Source organism: Pseudorca crassidens, chromosome 4 (genome assembly GCF_039906515.1).
Source record: "Pseudorca crassidens isolate mPseCra1 chromosome 4, mPseCra1.hap1, whole genome shotgun sequence".
In the NCBI taxonomy this organism is placed as follows: Eukaryota; Metazoa; Chordata; class Mammalia; order Artiodactyla; family Delphinidae; genus Pseudorca; species Pseudorca crassidens.
In genome coordinates, this window is record NC_090299.1 from 114,235,118 (window position 1) to 114,258,316 (window position 23,199).

Below are 23,199 nucleotides of genomic sequence, written 5' to 3' on the forward strand. Positions count from 1 at the left end.
ATCATTGGATCTGACAACTCAGAAACCATTGGTGACACTGGCATGAATGGTATTCATAAAGTATGGCTCAGAAGCTAGAGTACAACTGGGTTGAGAAAGCGGTGAGGCAGTGGGTACTCTTTCAAGGGCTTTGGCTATAAACAGACAGATGGAGCAACAGTTCAAAGAAGAGCCAGGATCAAAGATCTTTGGGGATGGGAACTATGGCAAGACTGAGCACAATGGTTTATATAGGCTGAGAATAAGAAGCCAGTGGAGAACCTATGAAAGAGTATGAGTAAGACAATGAGATAACATGTTTGCTTATGAAGTCAGCAAAATTTTAATAAAAATGACAAGAATTAGTGCTGGTGATAATGCATACCAGCAAAATCTTTCTGAATTTGTCAAATATTGTACATAGGAAGATGCAGCCCAGGTTATACTCAGGAATAAATGGGTGACCTTAAATATTTTCATTATAATAAAAAAAGGAAGGAAGAATAAAAGAAGAATTCTCTTCATGAATTTAGGGGAAAAAAGGACAAATGTAAGGAAACTAAGAGGGAGAATATAATAAAGTTAAGAGCAACAATCAATGAATTATAAAAAAGAGCAAATTAACATAAAGAAAAATCCAAGAGCTGGTTCTTAAACCAGCTACCTCCACCACAGAAAATTTCATAAATCAAATATCTTAAAAATAAAAATATGCAAAAATACTGTTAGAAAATATCTACAACGTGTATTTATTTGTTTGTTTTTTTGGGGTTTTTTTTGCGGTACGCGGGCCTCTCACTGTTGTGGCCTCTCCCATTGCGGAGCACAGGCTCCAGAAAATATCTACAACGTGTATTTATTTGTTTGCTTTTTGGGGTTTTTTTTTGCGGTACGCGGGCCTCTCACTGTTGTGGCCTCTCCCATTGCGGAGCACAGGCTCCGGACGCACACGCTCAGTGGCCATGGCTCACGGGCCCAGCCGCTCCGCGGCATGTGGGATCTTCCCGGACCGGGGCACGAACCCATGTCCCCTGCATTGGCAGGCGGACTCTCAACCACTGCACCACCAGGGAAGCCCTACAATGTGTATTTACATTCATTGGTGCTGCCAGCTAAAAAGCGATGCTTCCCATCTGGCTCTACAAGGATTAGGTCATTAACCACTGCAGGCTCTGACCTCCAACACACCCTGAAAGGAATTCAGGGTGGAGATGAGGAATGAGGCACTCTGTGTTCTGGCAAAAAGTGGCAGAACGGGCCTTCTGATAGTTAGATATTTTCAGGAGGAAATTTTATGAACACAAATTCTTTCACCTTCTCACACGTAGAAAAGCACTAAAATCATTAACGGAGACATCTGCTCCTTGTGACCAGCAGCAAGCCTCTGCCAAAACGTGTGCTTGACGCACGTGCCCCCTTCACCAAAATCGCGTGCATACTGATCTCCCCCCACCTGCACCTCTTCAAAGCAGTGGCTTGGAGCTATCAAAGGGGCTGTCTCCCAGGCACAGTCCTCAGCCAGCCCCCAGTAAAACTGAACTCACAGCTCTCATGTTGTGTGGGGTTTTTTTTTTCAGTCTACTACATATATATATACATATATATGTATATATATGCACATATGTGTACGGGTTTATATACACACACACCTGTAAAACAAATAGTAGTTACTTGTTGGGAGGAGTGGGAATTAGGCAGATAGGGGAAAAGATAGGAAAGATATACTTCACCATATAACAATAATTTTTGATATTTGAATCATAGGAATTCAAAAATAATTTAAAAGAAAGTTCTAGAAAATACAGATTTTTTTAATCATAAGAGAATATTATAAGCAATTGAATGCTAATACATTTGAAAATCACAATGAAATAGACTATATTCTGGAAATATTCGAATTTCCAAAACTGAATCTAAACGTAGGCAATCCAAACGGATCAAATTCAGAAAGAAATTGACACTGGATAGAAATTCAAACTTTTGTTGAATAAATGTATTATTTCTTTAGCTTTACTAATGTGTCATTTTTTGTAGGAAAAAAGTTGTGTGTAGTGGAAAACCGTATCATCTAGAGGACAACTTTCCAGGTTATCTGATTCTATGAAAGCTATTTTACAATTGTAAATTATAGGTAACTGAGAGCAGTGCAAAATAATTCTTATCAATTGACATGCAAATTCTGTCCTGTCTGGTAGAAGTTCAACTGATTCTCCTCTTCCCTGTGAAAGCTTTTGTTTTCATTTACACATTTATTAATTCATTTCAATATTGCTTATCTATAATTCAGTATTGTGGATCTGTAAGTGTGTCCATTTAAAAAAATTCTCTTTGAACTAGTTATAACATGTGCCTGGTTCCCTCACTGACTACTGAGTACAATAAAGTCTGTAATGCATGTTCATTTTCATATCTGTGTGAGAGTCATGAATTTTCCTTTTTCTGAATATTATTTTTTTAACAGTTTCAAAATTTTAAGGAAAAGCTAATTTTAAAGCTAAATATATTAGAACATGAAATAGATGGGAAACTACCCAAAGTTTTTTGAAAATAGGATATTTCTGATACCAAAAACTGAAAAGCATTATCTCCAAAAAAAAACCCTATAGAACAATTTCATTTGTGATTAAAAACAAAAGACATCAACTCTCAGTTTTGATTTGGTGAAATTTTATAATTCTTTATCAAAAATTATAAATTCTTGGGTTTCCCTGGTGGCGCGGTGGTTGAGAGTCCGCCTTACGATGCAGGGAACACGGGTTCATGCCCCGGTCCGGGAGGATCCCACATGCCGCGGAGCGGCTGGGACCGTGAGCCATGGCCGCTGAGCCTGCGCGTCCGGAGCCTGTGCTCAGCAACGGGAGAGGCCACAACAGTGAGAGGCCCTCATACCGCAAAAAAAAAAAAAAAAAGGACAGCAATCATTTCTGTCCCTGGATCTTGTGGGTGCGTCTCCTGAGTGGATCAGAAAGATCTCTTTGACTCCCTGATGGATTGACCATTAGGGAACCTCCCCGAACATTCCAGTAAGTACTCTAATAATCCCCTCAAATTACCATAGTTTAAGGAGAATTTAGCCAAATTTGTAAAGACAAAAAGGGAGACTTCAAGTCCAAAGCATATTCAGTCTCTCAATGAATTAGAAAACCACAGAAATGTTTTCTGATCAACTAAAGAATGTGAATCAGGAAAAAAGTTACCTATCAACACAGGTTTTAGTATCAACAAATTTGGTTTGTGTTGGAAGAGGTTACCACGTAGAACTTTCCCTTTACTGAATTCAGTTCCATATTCAAAACTGAAGTTGGTTCCTTACCTCAGTCTCCTTTAAAACCTTGGTTTTGACAACTGTAGTTTTGCCAGGCAAGCTACTTTTTAGAACTAAAATTCTCACAGGTGGAGAGATTGCTTTTGTAAGGAATAAAATTCAGAGTGTACGAAAAGAATAAGCTACAACTAGGTATATGAATTATTTCAGAAGCGTGAGGATGGTTGGGAATTTTATTAACATACATTTAAAAAAAAAAGAAGGAAAAAAATTATCACTTAAATAGACACTGAAAAGGCACTGTGTGAGATTTGAGGGGATCAGGATATGCTACCCCAAAACATGCCCCTTTGATATGGAACTATTTTGAAGTAAAGGTGTTGTAGTTCCTGAAATCCCTCATCTGCCTAAAAGAAGAGCTTCCCCAAAGGAACTCAGTTGTTCTAAATCCCTTCAGGAGCAACTCTAATCTCTTTGCACAGAAGAAAAGTCAGATATTGTCACACGTCTGTTCTCCCAAGGAAGGGCCCATTCCCTAAGGATTTTTCCTTAGGAAAAATAATTTGCTTTTCCCTAAGTTCCCCTTCTCCCCTTCCCCTAGGAAGTCATGTATATATCCCAAATTCTTTTTATTATTTGAGGTATAATTGACATACAACAACATATTAGGCCCCAAATTCTAACCACCTTTTTTTTTTTAATTTATTTTATTTTATTTATTTATTTTTGGCTGTGTTGGGTCTTCGTTGCTGCATGCAGGCTTTCTCTAGTTGTGGCGAGCGGGGGCTACTCTTCGTTGCAGTGTGCAGGCTTCTCATTGTGGCTGCTTCTCTTGCTGCGGAGCACAGTCTCTAGGCGTGCGGGCTTCAGTAGTTGTGGCTCGTGGGCTCTAGAGCGCAGGCTCAGTAGTTGTGGCTCAGGAGCTTAGTTGCTCTGAGGCATGTGGGATCATCCCGGACCAGGGCTCGAACCCGTGTCCCCTGCATTGGCACGCGGATTCTTAACCACTGCGCCACCAGGGAAGTCCATTATATCTTAAGTTTAATAAATTCTAATATTTAGAGGATCTACTAAATTAGTACAGAAAAGTGAATTGACATGTACAAATCAGACTAAATCGCTGAGGAGCCAAAAATAAACCACAAACTAATCTGTCCACAACAGTTACTGAATTCTTACTATGTCCTTAAATGATATCAGGGTTCTGGCTCTTCATTCTATTGTCTATCCATGGTTTAATAGTGAAGAAATGTTGATACACGCAACAGCCGAAGTCTCATGTATTATAAAAGTCAAGAAATAGAGACTTATGAGTCCCATACTAGCAATAGTAGCCCTTCCTTGCTCAACTATATTATTTTGTTTTACTGCATATGGTCTGGACTCCAGGGCTTTATTTATAGGCAGTGTGGTGTAATTACAGCTGCCAAAAGGAAAAGTTAAATTTTTTAAAACTTACACCAGTAAGAAACTAGTACAATTTTCTTGAATGTGTAACTGGTAAGCTTATAATAATTTTAATATTATCAAGTTAACATCTGAGTCATTAATGAGAAGATACTAATTTTCAAAATGGTACCTAAGAAAGCTCTATATTAAATATAACCAAATGTAAAAATACAGGAGAAGCCAACTGATATTCAGGAAAGACAGGGTTTATGAAAAAGGGGGGTCTTAAATCCATGGGCAAATGTAAATAAATAGAATGGGCAGGGAGGTCATTTCAGTGTTGGGAATCATGAAAATGAAAGAAAGACAAGACTACATCCCAGTGAGTGGGCAGTAAAAGTCTACATTAGAGAGGAATTGGAAGTAAAACATGGACAGATAAAATGGGCTCAGAGGGGACCTCCCTGGTGGTGCAGTGGTTAAGAATCCGCCTGCCAATGCAGGGGACACGGGTTTGAGCCCTGGTCCGGGAAGATCCCACATGCCACGGAGCAACTAAGCCTGTGCGCCACAACTACTGAGCCTGCGCTCTAGAGCCCGCGAGCCACAACTACTGAGCCCATGTGCCTAGAGCCCGTGCTCTGCAACAAGAGAAGCCACAGCAATAAGCCCGCATACCACAGCGAAGAATAGCCCCTGCTCGCCTCAACTAGAGAAAGCCCGTGCACAGCAACCAAGACCCAACACAGCCAAAAATAAATAAATAAATAATTTTTTTAAAAAAAAGGCTCAGATTATCCATAGCCTTGAAAGGCAACACCGGTAGCTTGGATTTGGTCCTATAATAAGATACTATCTCAAGAGGGTTCCTGGGCTGGGGAGACCTTACGAGAGTGAAATAACAGCAAGATGAGGCAGACAGCACACTGCGCACATGAGGCTCTAGTGGCCAGGAGGCAGGAGGCAGGGAAACCAGAGTGGAAACTACTACAGTGTCTGCACATAAGAAATCAGAATTATTTAGCATAATCTTAACAATCTTTACTGCCTGGGAATTGACCAGAGTTATTTCTACATAGCAAACAGTGTAAAAAGAGAGCAGGCAGCAGTGCCAGGCCAGGGCAGCCAAGGTCAGGCCTTCTCTGAACTTATACTTTGCATTCAGGTGATCATGAGTGTCACTAAAAGGGTCCAGGTGAAAGACACTGTAAGAGGGCTTTAGAAAATGTGAAACGGAACTGAATTACCTCTAGTTAAGATAAGAAAAGACCCAGTACTGGAAGTATTTCAGTGTGTCCAACACTTGGTAAGACATCATTGAAAAGTACTACCTTTATGTGAATAGCACTTTTTAAAACCCATTCACATGTTACATCAATAGCTGGTATGTATATAGCAATTACTGTGCACAGGCACATCTAATACAACCCTAGGAGGTAGGTACCACCATCCACTTTCACAGATGCCCAGAGAATAGTTACTCACCCACCGTCACTTGCTGGAGCCAGGACTGGGACCCAGGGGCTGAGCTCTGAGCACTATACTCTACTGCTGCTCATCTTACCTGCTCTTTCAAACAACCTATAAAGTAAGTAAGATGAATCTCCTTTACCTGACAAATATTTATAGAGTTCTTACCTGCCAGGCCTCATCCCATGTATCGAGTTTCCAATGATGGATGAGCCACACCACCCCTACTCTGAAGAAGCTTACAGTCTAGTGAGCAAGACAGACAAACCCACATTTTACTGATGAACAACAGAAACTCTAGGCTTCCATAAATTAAATAACTTATTCAAGCACACAGCCAGCTAGAGGGTGGTCAGGCCAGGGCTTAAATGCTGACATTTACATCTCCAAGTCTAATTCTTATTCTGAGTAACGTTGCTGCTTCCTTTTCTGGCCTACTGGGAAAAACAAAAGAAAACAAAACAGGGACCTGCACGCTGCCACTAAGAGTTCGCATGCCACAACTAAGGAGTCTGCAAGCTGCAACTAAGGAGCCCGCCTGCTGCAACTAAGACCCAGGGCAACCAAATAAATAAATGAAATTAAAAAAAAAGAAAGAAAAAAACCCAACAATATCATAACAAGGACTATCTAGTCTAACCAAACTTCTACAAAAAGAGTCTGATCTCGTTAAGTGGGAAACATTAAACTAAGCTATTGTGATTCTGATGCAAACAGCACAGACCACCTATGCCAATAAACTACATATCATTTCAACACTGAAAAACCTATCATTTCAAACATTAAATGTCCTGTCATCAATAATTTTTGCTAAAAATATTTCAGATACTTTGGGTAAATCACTTACATTGGGCCACTGTTCTCAAGGAAAACCAAGATACATCCTTGTGGTCTGAGATGCTGAAGATGACCCCAAATGATTCAGTTCCACAGTCATTAAAACTATTTTTCATTTTTCCTTCTGCTCTTTTTAATGCTCCCTAAAGGAGGCCTAGAATCCTTTTTTTAAATGTAAGAGAATTGTCCCAAACTACCTAACTGTACTGGCCTGCAAAACTTGTTTCACCACACTTGGCGCATTCCAGCTTTCAGAGTGGACTACTATTACTCCCCATACGCCTTTAAGCCCCTCTTGGCCCAGGCTTAACTGGCAACATCAAGTGCAGCAAGGATTCATTAGTTGCTTTTACCCACAGGATGCTTAAACACAGCACTCAAGCCATGCCAGCAGTAGATCTTTTTGCTTCTTTTTTATTTCTCAAAAGGGTCCTGATTGGGATCAACCATACATGTAGTGTAGGTAGCTAGTCACTATCACATGACTTGGAGGGTGACAGTAAAGGCCTCCCATGGCCCTAAATAACCCCTATCCCAGCCTGCCAAAGTAGCTAAATTTACGGAAGAGAGGTTTGATTACAGGGAGCTACTAGGGTCATTAAGGAGGTTAACAGGTATTTACCAAATGTGTGTTATGAGCCCAACACAACAGGAGACCAGGCATGGCCCATGTGACCAAGGACAGGGGCCAGAGTTCACCAGTATCATTAAGATAGAAACGCAGTGCTTTAGATAATTTTAATATCTAATTTATTTTTAGTAAAATGTAAAGTATTTTCACATCTTCACACTGCTCATGCAAGGGGCAGCAGGGTGTAGTGGAATGAAGGGCCTTGGGGGAGGTCTTCCACTTCCCCTTCCAGCCTCATTTCTGAGCATCCAGTAAGCCAGCCCCTCTGAACAACCAGTGGCTCCCCAAGCTGCCCAGCGCTACGGGCTGCAAATACAAGGATGACTACACAGTCCCCTGCCCCCAGGCCACTCACTGACAATCAGGAAACAAGTGCAGCACCAGATTGGTACAGGGATTAGGAAGCTTTGAAGGGAGGAAGCTAACCCAGCACGGAGGGCAGGGGGAGGGCAAGCAAGGAGGAAATGACCCTGGGCTGAGTCTTCAGGGGCGTGGAGTCTTCCCACGCGGCTGTGGTGGCGTGCACGGGGCAAGCAACCAAGGCATCCAAGCCCTGTGCGTGCAGGAACCAGAGTTTTGTGGTGCTCAGAGCACAATGGGTAAGGCAGTGAGTGGTGAAGGATGAGCTGAGGAGGAGGGCAGGTGCCTGGCACAGGGATGACTACACTGTAGCTGATGCAGCGCCGCTGAATGTCTGGTTCCTCGTTTGGCATTTACGCCAGGGAAGTGTGCTCATTGCAAATACTGTAGAAGGTACACATCAGGAAAAAGAAGATGAAAAGTGTTCAAAATCCCACAGCTTAGAGATAACCACTGTTAACATTCTCATGTACAATCTTTTATATATATGTATGTGTGTTTATATATTATACATACGTACCTATACTAACAAATATATTTTTCTTCAAAAATGAAATCATTTAAAATGTGATATATACCCACAATGGAATATTATTTAGCCTTAAAGAGAAAATTCTGACATGCTACAACATGGATAAACCATCAGGACATTGTGCTAAGTGAAATAAGCCAATCATAAAAAGACAAATACTGTATGAGTCCACTTATATGACGTACCTAGAGTAGCCAAATTCATAGAGACGTAAGTCAGTGGCAGTGGCGAAGGGCTGGGGGAGAAGGGGGAAACAGGGAGCTATTGTTCAATGGGTACAGAGTTTCCGTTTTGTAAGATGATAAGATTTTGGAGATTAGCTGTACAACAATGTAACTATACTTAACACCTCTGAACTGTATAGTTAAAAATAGCTAAGATGGTAAATTTTATGTTATGTGTTTTTTTTTACCACACTTAAAATAAAATATATAAGTAAATAAAATATAAAAAAGAAAATAAAATATAAAAAAGAAATTCACTTGATAAAGCTATTTTAATACTTTTTCCACTTATTTTTGTGATCACCTTTCCATGCAAGATACATACTCTGCCATCAATATTTCAGATAACTGCATAATAGTCTATTGCAGAGATCTACCTTAATTTATTTAACCCAGGAGAATTACTTTTTAGGATGGAAGAAACCTGCAAACACTTGGCTGATAGGAAGCAGCCAGTGACACTTGGCTGATGGGAGGGAGCCAGTAAAGAGCAGAGAGAGATTCAAGACCACAGAAGAGAGAGGAATATAAATAGAGCAAAGGTTCCAAAGAAGGCGTGAGGAGATGGCATTCGGGGCTCAAGTAATGGGCTAACCTTAAACACGGGGAAAAATGGATACCACATCCTCTGAGGAAAGGAAATGAAGATGGGTATGAATAGATTTGCATGTATAAAGAAGACTTTGGGAAATTGAAGAAGTCAAGAGATGACATCTTAATGAAGATAAAGTGGTAGAGAAGTAGGGTATGAAAGAGTTGGAAGGATACATAGCTATGTTCAGAGAATAAGACACTGAGGTTAAAATTTCTGAGGTGAAAAGGTACCAGCTGGACGAGGATCTGGGTGGAGGGTTGAGAGTGAGTAGCTGTGGTTTAGTGCCGGAGAACTCACTGAGAAGGTATCTAATGATTTTGAGGCCAGATTCATGGTCAGATCATCTAGGATGCCACCTAGACGACTGGAGTAAATTGGAGTCTTTTTGTTTAAATAAGAGGGGTCCACTGTCTTTCATGTGCCCATTCCCCTGTCCATCTGATCCTGGGCATGCCTGTGATACTCTGGTAGTGCATCATCAAAGTGCATGGGTTGCCTTGCCCACCTGTGATGCTGCCCAGCTGACAGAGTATGATAGAACACCCGGTAAGCTTTGTGAAAATGTCTGATTTAACTGATCTGGGGTGCAGCCTGGATTTTTACAGATTTTCAGATGATTCTATTGCACAGCTAGGGTTGAGAACCTCTGCCGTCTGGCTCTTTGCCATTTTCCCCTGACTTGTGGCCAAGTCAGTAGCTCATTAAGCACTTCTTCACCCCAATGTCTGCCCAAGCCCTCCATGGGCAAAGGTCAGTGGTTGTTTGAACAATCCAAGGGGAGGGTGCTATCCCTTAGGACTTAATAAAAGCCAAATCATGCAGTTAGCTGTGAGAAAACCATAGCTGGGTGTTCAAGCAAAAGCCACGCTGTCCAACAACCACACATGGCTATTTAAACTTAAACTAATCCAAATTTGAAATTGTTTTAATTAAAAGTCCAGTTCCCCAGCTGCACATTCAAGTGCTCAGTAGCTAGTGGCTGCTGTACTGAACAGTTCAGAGATAGAACCTTTCCATCACCATAGCAAGTTCTGTTGGACACTGCTAATACAAAAATATTCTTTTCTTCTGAAAATAATCTGGGTGCTTATATTCATTTTCTTCTCATCATGGGCAAAATGAGCCACATGGTATGCAGAGGGTGAACACACTGCATCTCTGGTCATTTTTTTCTCAGATGACTGATGGTGACTCTTCACCCCTTTTCGGGAAAAAGAACAAAGAAAGGAATTCTATGCTATCACGAACAAAAGTTTTTCTGAACAGTCCCATCTATGTATTAGGGCAGCAGTGGCTTCCCGACTTTTTTGCCTGTGTGTGACAGTAAAAAATATATTTTCTATCACAACCTTGTATACAGATATACATGTATATAACAGAAATTTTTTTACACATCAATATTTATCCTTACTACATGTTTTGCACTTGGATATTTTATAATTCTATTATATTCTATTTTCTGTTTCATTAAAGAAAAATAAACCTACTTAACAGTTCTCATAGCTCTGGTGGCCTATAGCTTGAAAAACCACTACCTTAAGATAGAAGTTGCCCACACAAAACTGAGACTCAATTTCACACTGTAGAGTTAATAGCCAGCTAGATAATAATTAATAGCTAACATTTATTGGGCACTTACTATATGCCAGGCATTGTGTTAAATGTTTTACATTCATTGCCTTATTCAATTCTCATAGTAACTCCATAAAATAGTTATCCAAGAACTATGAAAGGGCTGAGATTTTATTTGCACAAGTTAGCCTACCACAGTTTCCTGGCTGCTGGCAGAAGACGCAAGACTTCTGGGTCAGAGACAAAGGACTTTATCACAGCAACAGCAGTAGCCAGAGTATCAGCATTTCCTTGCACTAGTTCCCCAACTCCAGTTCCTGTAGGGCATCAAAAGAGGGCCATGTAACTCCTGCACATGCAGTGAGTAGCATTAATGGAGAGGAACTCAGCTGCAAGAACTTAAATCTATTATATTGGATATAAGCATGCCTGCTCTCGGCTTCTGAGGGCAACACTATGTCTATCATCCAAGACCATTTACTACACAAACACCCTTAAAAAGACAGTTTAGACTGAAAGGGCAGTCAGTGCCTCTCTTTGAAAAACCTGTTGGAATGCATGGGGCGCATGGAGAACTGTCTCCCAACAGTAGGTGCCTTACTTATCCCCATTTTGTACACGAGGAAACAATGACTTAAAGAGGATTAAGTAACTTATTTAAGGTTACACAGCTAGTGACCCAGGTCTACATGACACCTAAGCCTAGGCTGATACCACCTTCTTTCATAGCCAATGGACAGTGAAATAGGAAGAGGGAAGAGAGCTGTCATTCATTTAGTCATTCAGGTATGAAATTTGTCCCTACAGAAAGCAATTAGCCACAGATAATTTGTAATAGACCATTTTTTTTCACATTTTCTTCAAGAATTCCATAGGAAGAGTATCAAATGAACAGGGGTTGACAAGCTTTTTCTATAAAGGGCCAAAGAGTAGAGATTTTCAGCTTTATGGGCCATATGGATTCTGTTTTAATTGCTACTCAGCTCTGTGGTGGGAGTGGAGAAACAGTCACAGGTAATACATAACCAATGGGCATGGCTGTGTTCCAATAAAACTTTATTTTCAAAATAGTTTGCTAACTCCTGTTCTCAGATAGCCCAGTGGGATACCCAAAAAAAAAAAAAAAAAAAAAAAAAAGGCATAGTAATTTCTACACACAAAAACACCAATGATTTAATTGGAAAAACAAGGTAAACAGGCAACAAGCAAGCAAACCAGGAGTTATATGAAACTGAAGCGAACCTAGGTTCTATGTCAGAGTCCTGTTAAGTCAGCCTGGATAAACAGTATGTCAAGAACTAATGTAAAATATTCATGGACTAAAGTAGAATGGAGTCTACACATCATCTCTCTGTGATGACTGTGGTCATGCCAAGACTCTAAGAAACAATGTGACTTCCAAAGGCTTTTTCTAGCTCATAGATGCTCAGTAGGGGAGCAGTTATCCAAAACAATCCTCTTTAATTATCCGTGTGATGACATGAGTTAAAACCTATGTTATGAATAAGGGGGAAGTAACAGTGAAAAAAATGTTACTCTGGGCCAGGGACCATTCTAGGGATTTCACAAATATTGACCAATAGCTAATAAAGAATACCATTTCTGAACTGCCAAATTTATGGCTCTGCAAGTGAACACTCACTTGGGTCAGTGGCCTGATCTTAAAAAAAACACAATGTGCCACTATTTGACCACAATGGTATCCGTCCCCCAAATCAGTTACTGGAAAATTTTTGTCTTTATTTTTACATGCATACATATATAATCAAAATTTTGTTTATTCTTCTTTTTCTAATTCCTTTAGGTGGTACGTTAGGCTGTTTACTTAAGATTTTTCTTATTTATACAATCAAAATTTTGGTATACAAATGGCAACCCACTCTTTTTCATATAATCAATTTTTATGTCACATATAAGCTCAGATTAAAATGGAAAAACACCAATCAAACTGTCATAGAAAAGACAGCTTTCTCAAGAACAATTCTATTAGCTGCTAAAATTACAGGGAGATAAATATGGTTCTTGTAAACACTGTGCTGTCATTGACAAGACTGGCAAATTTTTCAAAAGGACATACTTTTGAAGTCTAGGCTACATGGGAACATAATACCACAAGGAAGAAAAACTGTCACCTGTAAATTAATATTCCTGCTACTGCATGTAGATATATTTTAGTTACTAGTGTTTCTATGTAAATACACTTTAAGTTTTAGTGAAAAGTAGAACTTAGAAATTCCAGGAGATATACTCCCATTGAAACTCCAGGACAATTACATTACAGAATTCTAATTCACAAACACTCCAAGTTAAGTAAAAAATTATATTTCTATTTGGATTGCTTTACAATGGTATCAATATCTCTTAATTAACACCTTTTCACTCATGAATCAATAGAATAAAAAATAATTTGAAGACTATTTTATTAACCAGCCCAGTTAAAAAAATACACCACCTATTTTAGCTATGTACAGTTCTAATTTATGCTTTAAAACTTCCAATTATTACCATTTAAAATATTTCTTTGGCAGCTAAGTCATCATAAGTGTTTAAAAACCCAGGAAGATATCTACTTTGTTAATAAATGAAATATTTGATGAATAATAAGGCTATGCTATTTTTGGAGACATTTATGTTTACATTCAGTTGAAAACCATTATAATTCATTATAATTACTTCATTGTTACATAACACCATTTAAACTACAGGCTAATTTCCACTACTGCCATAGTTAACCACAATTACTTCCTCTTTTTTTTTTTACTTCTTAAGCTTTGTCTACATTAGCCTAAAAGTATTACATGACTTTCAATGTTTTGTCAAAGACACTTCATCTCACTCCTTTGCATTTCACAGAGAGTCTGTATCATGGTCCTCGGATATGGATGGTTCTGAAGCCTTGAGCAAAATCTGCATATCTTATGAATTTTTAGTATGTTAGACACAGCCTCTGTACTTGTTAAAGAAGGAAAGTAACCATGATGACAAGCTGTTGCCTTTTTTATTCTAACTGACAAAGTCTATGGACAAGTGGTTGCTCACATTTAGTTTGACCTTTAAGAAAAACTGAACTCTACTTCCAAAATGAAATCAGTTTTACTTTCCAGATTGCACTGGGTCGGGGCAGGGAGACTCCCAGCCTCAATTTTAAGACATCTCCTTTTATATGAAATTCTTGAAGCAACATTGTTTTCCACTTATCATATTGAAAATAAATCATGAAGCACTAACAGGCAGAAAGTGATTTTGAAAAACAAATAATTTAGAATGAAGTAAAAAGTGGGGGATTTATGGGACAAACATATCTATTTAGACTTTTGTGACTATTTGCTACAAACCAGTATGCAAAAGTTAGGAATTGGTCAGGAGGGAAGGAAGACTGAGCTCTTAGCCTCTGGGACATTTGGGTTTCTTTGGGCCCCAGGCTGCCTGTCCAAGGGCATTAGCCTTCAGAGGCCACAGGCTGGCAGCAGTGAGGTCTCTTCCAGCCTAAATGTGCAATGACTCCTCTCTCACTCATCAGGCCTCATCTACAGAAAACAACTGTCATCAGCTCACTTCCACACTTCTGCAATGCTGTACAATGTTTGAGTCTCACGGGTCTGCCGATGTCCATCTATGTATCACTGTTGCATTGCAATATGGGAGCTGAAATTGTTGAACTTGTGGGCTCGGTCAGCAGACTGCCCAGGTTCAGCATTTAGCATGGAGTCCTGTCTTAGATCGGTGTTTCCCAAAGTGATTCTCAAGCCTAGTTGCAGAGGTAGTATTTTACATCATGATCCAGTATACACACACATTTATATAATAAAAAACGAATAATGACCAAGTTTATATAGTGCTTACTGTACATGGAGAGTTAGAATTGGAACCCAGGGGTCCTGTTTCTGTCGTGCTCTTGACCACCACTCGCCACTGCCTCGTGGCCTTGCACTTGCATGCATGGGGGAACCAAACCGTTTCATCAAACACTAGTAACCCTCACCAAGAGGGATTCACAGTGATAACTCCTATTCTATTATATATCCCATCTCATTAAAAAAAATGCTGATGCTAACCTGTTAAATTGATTTCATAACTCAGGACACATGCTTTGAAAAATATTATGATAAGTGTTGTATGAAAAATTTTTTGAAAAACATCAACAATAAAAAAGCAAAATAAGTATACGTATCTCATCTTAGAGACTTTACTATGCTATAGTGCATCGTAAATCTCAAAAAGAAGGCGGGGCGGGGGGTGGGTGGTTAAACGGAATAGTTCCTAAATTTACTCAAGCATCTCCATCCCCTCGTGGAATGGACACTAATTTGGGAAATGTTATCCGATAGTGTTAACACCTTAAGGGCAGAGACAATTTGGGGGTTAATTTAATTTATATTTTAGTATGCACAAACACCTTTGACAAATTTCCAAATAACTGATTTAGGGAGACTCCTTCCCGGAGAAGGTGAACGCCCAGGACCGCGAGCTCTGGCCTGGGGAGAGGTATCCCAGGTACCTAGGTTGGGATACATAGGTGAAGGAGGGTCACTCACCCAAGAAATATGAGAGACAGTGTCTTGAGAAAAAGTCTAATTAAAAATGTGTCCCTCTTACAAGCAGCCCATGCAGCTCAATATCAAAAAAACAAACAACCCAATCCAAAAATGGGCAGAAGACCTAAATAGACATTTCTCCAAAGAAGATATACAGATAGCCAACAAACATATGAAAGAATGCTCAACATCACTAATCATTAGAGAAATGCAAATCAAAACTACAGTGAGGTATCACCTCACACCAGTCAGAATGGCCATCATCAAAAAATCTACAAACAATAAATGCTGGAGAGGGTATGGAGAAAAGGGAACCCTCTTGCACTGTTGGTGGGAATGCAAATTGATACAGCCACTATGGAGAACAGTATGGAGGTTCCTTAAAAAACTATAGATGGGAATAAAGACACAGACCTACTAGAGCACGGACTTGAGGATATGGGGAGGGGGAAGGGTAAGCTGTGACAAAGTGAGAGAGTGGCATGGACATATATACACTACCAAACGTAAAATAGATAGCTAGTGGGAAGCAGCTGCATAGCACAGGGAGATCAGCTAGGTGGTTTGTGACCACCTAGAGGGGTGGGATAGGGAGGGTGGGAGGCAGGGAGACTCAAGAGGGAAGAGATATGGGAACATATGTATATGTATAACTGATTCACTTTATTATAAAGCAGAAACTAACACACCATTGTAAAGCAATTATATTTCAATAAAGGTGTTAAAAAAAAAGCAACTATAGAGCTACCATATGACCCAGCAATCCCACTACTGGGCATATACCCTGAGAAAACCATAATTCAAAAAGAGTCACATACCACAATGTTCATTGCAGCTCTATTTACAAGAGCCAGGACATGGAAGCAACCTAAGTGTCCACTGACAGATGAATGCATAAAGAAGATGTGGCACATATATACAATGGAATATTACTCAGCCATAAAAAGAAATGAAATTCAGTTATTTGTAGTGAGGTGAATGGACCTAGAGTCTGTCATACAGAGTGAAGTAAGTCAGAAAGAGAAAAACAAATACCATATGCTAACACACATATATGGAATCTAAAAAAAAAATGGTTATGAAGAACCTAGGGGCAGGACAGGAATAAAGACGCAGACGTAGAGAATGGACTTGAGGACATGGGGAGGGGGAAGGGTAAGCTGGGACGAAGTGAGAGCGTGGCATGGACTTATATATACTACCAGATGTAAAATAGATAGCTAGTGGGAAGCAGCCACATAGCACAGGGAGATCAGCTCAGTGCTTTTTGACCACCTAGAGGGGTGGGACAGGGAGGGTGGGAGATAGACCCAAGAGGGAGGAGATATGGGGATATATGTATATGTATAGCTGATTCACTTTGTTATAAAGCAGAAACTAACACACCATTATAAAGCAAGTATACGCCAATAAAGATGTTAAAAAAAAAGTGTCCCTCTCAATGGTGAAAATGATGGCTTTAATGAAAGCCAACTTAATTAAAAAATTGAAACAACATAGTAGATGTTAAATAAAATCCCATTCTAATGGTTTTACTAAAATAAAGGTAGGTTATTTTTTAAGTGGATTTGTTCATCCCTAGGGGCTGGGCTAGGTGGGAGGGTCTGGGTTGAAGCCTAAGGGAAAGAAACCAGACAAGAAGGGCCCAAGGAAGACAGAGGCTTCAGCCACTCCTTGAGGGGCACTCACTTGTCAGACTTTTCATAGGGTCTCTGTGAGTGCAGGAGAGGTAGGGGGGCTGCTTGTACCTCATCATCAACTTCCTGCCCCTCTAAATCTCCCTCCCTTTGAAATACTGAAAAGTGCAGAAACTGACTCTAAGAATGAATGATTCTATAACGTGCAAAAGAGCAAATAATAAAACAAGTTCAAGAACACAGACACATGGGGCCAAGCATCTAAACAACTCTGGGTGATGCTTATTTTTGTGGCTAGCAGACATAAGGAAATTAAAAAGGGAAACTATTTTTAGAATAGAGTTGAACTTCAGCATAACACACCTTCTTCAGAGTAACTGCAACTATTTTTTCATAATAACAGGGTTACAAAGTGAAATCTTAATTCCTAGTTCTATCAATGCCAATCTCCACTTTCTTCTGATTAAGGATAATTGTCATTAAGTGCTATCTCTGCAGGAAATGGGTGGAGAGAATTTAAAGCTGCACAGTCCAGTATGGTAGCCACTAGCCCCATGTGGCTGTTTAAATTAATTAAAATTAAATAAAATTTCAAATTCAGTTCTTCAATTACGCTAGACATATTTCAAGGATTCAAGAGCCACATGTGGCTCATGGCTACCATGTTGTGCAGATTATAGAACATTTCCATCACTGTGCGAAGCTTCATTGGACAGCACTGATCTAGAGAAAGGCCATTCACAGATGCTAAAAAGAAAATTGTTCATTTCTCCCTTCATCTAAGAGTTCCAAGTGCTACCTAGCAGAGCTGGTTTGACTCAGAATACCATGGGGTTGAATTTGAAGGCTACTGCCAAAGATTTCATTATTATTTCAAAATATCATTGCAGTTGGCCAGTGTAAAATCTCTTTGCATTAAGACTTTCCATAGCCACAAGTTATCTTTCAAAATCCAAACATGCTAGGAAATGATATTTGGTGATAATAATAACTTAAACAAGTTCCACTAATTTATGAGCTAGTGCTTAGAGCAAATTATGAAAAAAACAACATAAAGATATATGGCACCATCAGCTCCGGGAATTAAAGTTTATAGTTAAAATAAGTAGGGATGCACATCTGTTGTTGCCCTTAGGATTAAGAAAATATATATTACACACCTGGGTCTTTTCCTAGCTTTTTCATGAACTTAGATTCTGTAACATTTGGTCTTTGTATCACATTTTTCGCATATATATCATTTGAGCCTCACACAGCACCTAATCACTGTTATAGTGTGGATTCTGAATGCTGTAGATTCTTCTTCTGAAGGGGAAGATTGAGAGGTAATACATTATCTTGTCAGTGTCTGTTTGCTTAATTGTTTACTGAACTGATCCCAAGTGGCCGGATTAGGTTGAAACCAAATGGCTAGGATTGCAGGGGCCAGCTAGCTTTTCATTCTTCATGACTCTAGGCTGCCCTGCTAATCTGGCCACTGTACTGCAGAGGTGTGTCTAGGTCACAGGGGAAACAAAGCAGGAGGACACACAGGAGTGTAAAGTCAAGTGCCGTCACTCTTGATGAACACAAAGCAGATAAAGTGAGTACAAGAAAACCCTGCAAGGTCATAGTAAGCATGACTGTGGTATTTCTAGAACAAAGCCTAAACGTAAGGCATTACTATGTTCATGCAAAAAAAAAAAGAAAGAATTACTCCACAGAGTAAACTATCTCCCCGAAAGCAAGCAACCTGTAAAAGGCATTTGATGAGAAATACATGAGTTAAGTAATTGCTATAAGGATACTTTAAGGTCAATTTAAATAATACAAACAAATTTCCTTCAGCTAATGGCAGATTATAATAAACATGCGTTTCCCAAACACTTTAATATGTTTGTTCAGTGTCATAACATCTACCAACTGTCATTATTGTTAGCAAAACTTATTTACCATGTCCAGTTTTTGAACTTCCAACTTGGAGAGCTTGCAAAATATTTATTAAATACTGTATAAATAAAAGACACCATTAAAATTCTTATGCTTATGCCTTGAAGATTAAACTCACATTTCTAGCTCATTAAAAGATGGTAGCTATAGTTAATCATAGAAACATGGTGTGTCTGGGACGCACAGAAGAAAAAGTTTGGGATTATTTAATGCACGAGAGCTGAGAATGTAAAATTCTATGATCTGCAAATACCACACATATGAATCTAACAATTTTTCCTTGAAAACTTTAAGTAGGTCAACTTATTAACTGTTACCATGGAGTTTATACATCCACATTTGCCTATCTTTTTGATGAACTGCAGCCCTGAATGGAGTTACAACCCTGAATTATTAAAAATCTGCCTTTGATTCAAGCAGAGAAATGAAGAAGCAGAAACTAATATTACAGTTTAGGCTGTGTTATTGTAACAGATCCAAGAACTTTTTTTAAAAACCCATGTTATTAGTATATGTGGTTGCCTAACAGGACCTCTCCTGGTCTCCCACAGGAAGTGGGACCGGGTTCACTCCAGGAGAGGGGTTTCCATCCCAACTGGGCTGTGTTCTCACATTTGTAGTCACAGTCCTTGGCTCAGCCGTGAAAGACGGTCTGACCGGAATAAACCTGACCAAAAAAATCAGGGAAGTGTTTGGGATATAATAAAGTGCCGTGGAGGTAGGGGTGGACGGAGGAGAGGCGTGAGTAGAGAAAAAAGGAATATGAATTTAGAATGGGAAAAACCCTCTCGTTCTTCATTTGATTCGTTTAAGGAGGAGAAAATCACTCGACAAGGGCTCTCTCCATAACCCAAAGCTAATCATGCTTTTATTGCAGTGGATGGTCAAACAGCCTCGGTCGGTCGCCCACTCACCGGCATCTCGCCGGAGAAACCGAAAATCCCATTTCTTCCCAAGTGTGCACCCAGGAGAGGAAAGCGAGATTGTTCATTTAGAGCGGAGAGCTGCGCACAGGGCAAGGCAAGTTAGTGCCTCCCTCCCGGCTCCCCTGCTGCCCCCGCCAGCCTGTCTCGGCTAACGGGAAAGTGAACGGCGAACGGCAGGGAGACCGGGAGGCCAAACTTGGGGTCTTTTCCGAGTCCCCCGACAACAAAAGGCCTGGGTATCGGATGGGGCGGCGGGGGGCGGAGGGCACACCTGTCAAAGACGGGATCCGAACCGTAGCGGGCGGGAGGCGCAGGGGTTCGGCTGACGGCACTGCGGCGGCGGCGGCGGCGGCGGGGAGTAGGCGCGCCGGCCGGGACTCCGAAACGCCGCCAGCCACCGCGCCTCGCTCCGGGAGTGCACCCGCGGGGGCTCGGGAGGCGGCGCCGAGCCCGCGGCGCTCCGGGGTGGGGGCCGCCGCCGAGCAGGGCTCCGCCGCCGGGAAGACCCCGCCGCCCGAGCCCCGATGCGGCTCCCGCAGTCCCCTGTTCTCCGCCTCCGGGCTGGGCGCGGAGCCGAACCCCATGCCCCCTGGCTGCCCGGCGGCCCCGCGCGGAAGAGGGGGCGCCGCGCCTACCTGCTCCGGTGCGGCGGGGCCGCTGTCGCCTGGCGGGGCCGTGACCTGAGGCGGCGGCAGCGGCGGCGTCGGCGGCAGTCGCGGCGAGGAGGGCGCTTCCTTCAGGAAGGGGTGGGATCTGCCCGCCCGCCGCGCCGCGGCCCGCCCCCGGCTTATTCTGGGGTCCCGCTTCCAGGCCTCCCGGGGAGAGTGACCCCCCTCCACACCCCCGCGGGGCCTCCGGCTTCCACCACCCCTCGGGACCCCGCATAGTTACCCGGGGCTGGAGCCGAGCGGGGACGGTGGAACCGCTTCTTTCCAAAGCCTTTGTGAACGCGATTGCCTGGTGCTCGCTCCTCACTCAACAAAAGGAAGGACTGAATCTGGGATCCTCCGCCTGGTGGTTATTTATTCCTGACCTGTTGTAACCTGCTGGTCGGCTCCCTTCTGTCCCCACACCTAGGGTTTTTGCACAGAGCAGCTAAAACTCATTTTCGTGCCCACTGGCTGAATGCAGTTCTCCGCCGCTCAGCGCTCTCCCGCGGTTTTCTTTCATCGTGAAGAGCAAACACAGGGCCAACTTCTGACCCTGGCAATGAGCGGAGACTCCAAGGCCGCCCTCCCAGCGCCAGGTTGCTCTCTTCCTGCCAGTGTCTCGTCTGAGTCGGCTATAAAACTGTATTCATCGGCATCTGAATAGCTTTCCCCACCGCAGACCGCAGCCAATCAGTGGCACTATGTCAGTGACCTCTGGCAGCAGCGTGGATCAAGGCTATTTTTATCTCACGCTCACCGTTAACTTCTCTTCCAGACGCAGCCTTCCGGGGCTCCCACTGGAGGACCTCCTTTATCCACCTGCCTTAGGCTGACCTCCATTCTTTTAGGCCCCCCCCCACCACACCTGCCTCTTTTCATCTGCTGCCTCTCAAAGCACACGGTTCAAATTCTCCAATTCAACATTCCAGAACTCTTCCTTCCCCCACGATGTACTATTCCCCCATGATACACTATTATGTGTGTATTGATATGTTTTTACTGCTTTTTCCTGGCTACTAGACTGCGAGCTTCTTGAGGCCAGGGACCTGGCCTCTTCTGTATACCTTCCCTTCAGGTTAAAACATCTGGTTAAAACAGCAAAAATAAAAACTTTAATCTAGATCCTCTGCTGAATTTTGTGGAGGATAGCCTATGCCCATTCTTTCCGAGGAGAGTGACTACTGCTTTCATCAGATCCTCAGTGATCTGTGACTTCCCAGAGCTAAGAATTGCTTGAGGCCAGTTGGTGAATGAACCTCAGCTCTGAGGTGAGGACCGCCCCCCCCCCCAATTCCATCCCTTCTCTACCATTCATTTCTCTCTGTGATGACTGAAAGCACCCTCTAGCTACACCTGCTTCCAGTCCATTCTTTAAAAACTTCTGGATTCATACTATTATGAACTTAACTCTGTCTGCGTACCTGAATCACCAGTGGGAGCTTTAAAAAATACAAATGCCTGGATCTACCTCAGACCCCCTAAGTCAGAACCCGAGAGCAGGGAGTGTTGAGCAGAGAGGAGCGATCCAAACAAGGGTATTTTTACAAAGAGTCACAGATGATTCTGACATGCCCATGACTAAATCACTGCCTTTCTTGGGAGAAGGGTTCCCTATTTGTAAAATGTCCTTACTTTTCCTTATCTTTATGGAAGGACTGAGAACCCTTGCACTATGTTAAATTTATTTGAATATTTTCATTTTCACGCAGAGCCAGGCCCACTTGTGCTTAAGAAACAAACTTGAATTTGTGAAGATAGAAGGCTCGGTGCCATTTGTCAGCAGCGCTAAATCATCGTGACCTTCATCTCTAAAACGTCCATCCAAATAAACTCAAAGAGTGGAATAAATTACATTCCTGACAGTGATATTGACAGCTGAAAGATTATGTTAAAATCCCAGCCACGAAGGAGAGTTGGTTGTTATAAACAGATTCCATTAATGTCATGAGACTTCTAGTGAAGCTTCAAGAGAACTGAAGACAAACTAAATATAAGTTTATCCATGCTTTGATTTTTCTTTTATTGGTCTTGGTATCCCATCCGTTAAAATTCATCCAGGATGTACTCAGTACAATCTTAGATATATTAAATCATGTATGGATGTAAGAGCAAAATACTCTTCTGGAGCTGGTTCTCTTTTTAAAAAATGTATATAAAGATCTATCCTGTATTCTAAAATGATCTGTTGACAATGTTCCAAAATGCTTCAGGCTTTGAGGAAAGGTACAAGTACAGATCAAACAGGGTTTAAGACCTGGAAATAGAGGCCAGCCACAAACTTGGTGGGTAGGGTGGTGATCAGTACACAGGGATAGAATCATTCCACAGGATCACGATGAGGCACCATGATTCTGACACCATGGTGATCTACCAAGTCCACTGACTTAACTCACAGCACAGGTATCCCTCCATCTGAGTAGGGGTGGTGGCTTTTCTGATATAAGTGAACTTGTCACCCAACTGAAACCACTATAGAACATTTAGAATCACAAAGAGATTCTATATTCTCTCATTTTCTTTCTCCCTGCAGCCACTTTATTGTTGTTTAAGATTCAAATCAGTTCCTTTGTTCAACTGGCAAAGCAGACTTGAGAAGCACAACTCATAAATAACACTCCTGGGATTCTGGGAATCCCTGCTGCTGGTCCAGTTGCAGTGAATCTCGTTG

At 41.5% G+C, this 23,199-nt stretch overlaps 1 protein-coding gene across 5 annotated transcripts in view; it reads right to left on the reverse strand.

The window, feature by feature from the left end:
• TMEM150C (transmembrane protein 150C) overlaps window positions 1-21,333 on the reverse strand; it is a 75,991-nt gene extending 54,658 nt beyond the window's left edge. The window contains exons 1-2 of one of the 5 annotated variants that reach the window (XM_067736397.1): window positions 20,773-21,333; window positions 11,048-11,171 (exon numbers count right to left, since the gene is read on the reverse strand). The gene's annotated coding sequence lies outside the window, so the exon portion shown is untranslated. Of the gene's footprint in view, window positions 1-11,047; window positions 11,172-20,152; window positions 20,271-20,516; window positions 20,627-20,772 lie in introns of those variants that run through there. The other 4 variants (XM_067736395.1, XM_067736398.1, XM_067736393.1 and 1 more) reach the window with 4 other exon arrangements.
• Between the last annotated feature and the right edge of the window lie 1,866 nt (window positions 21,334-23,199).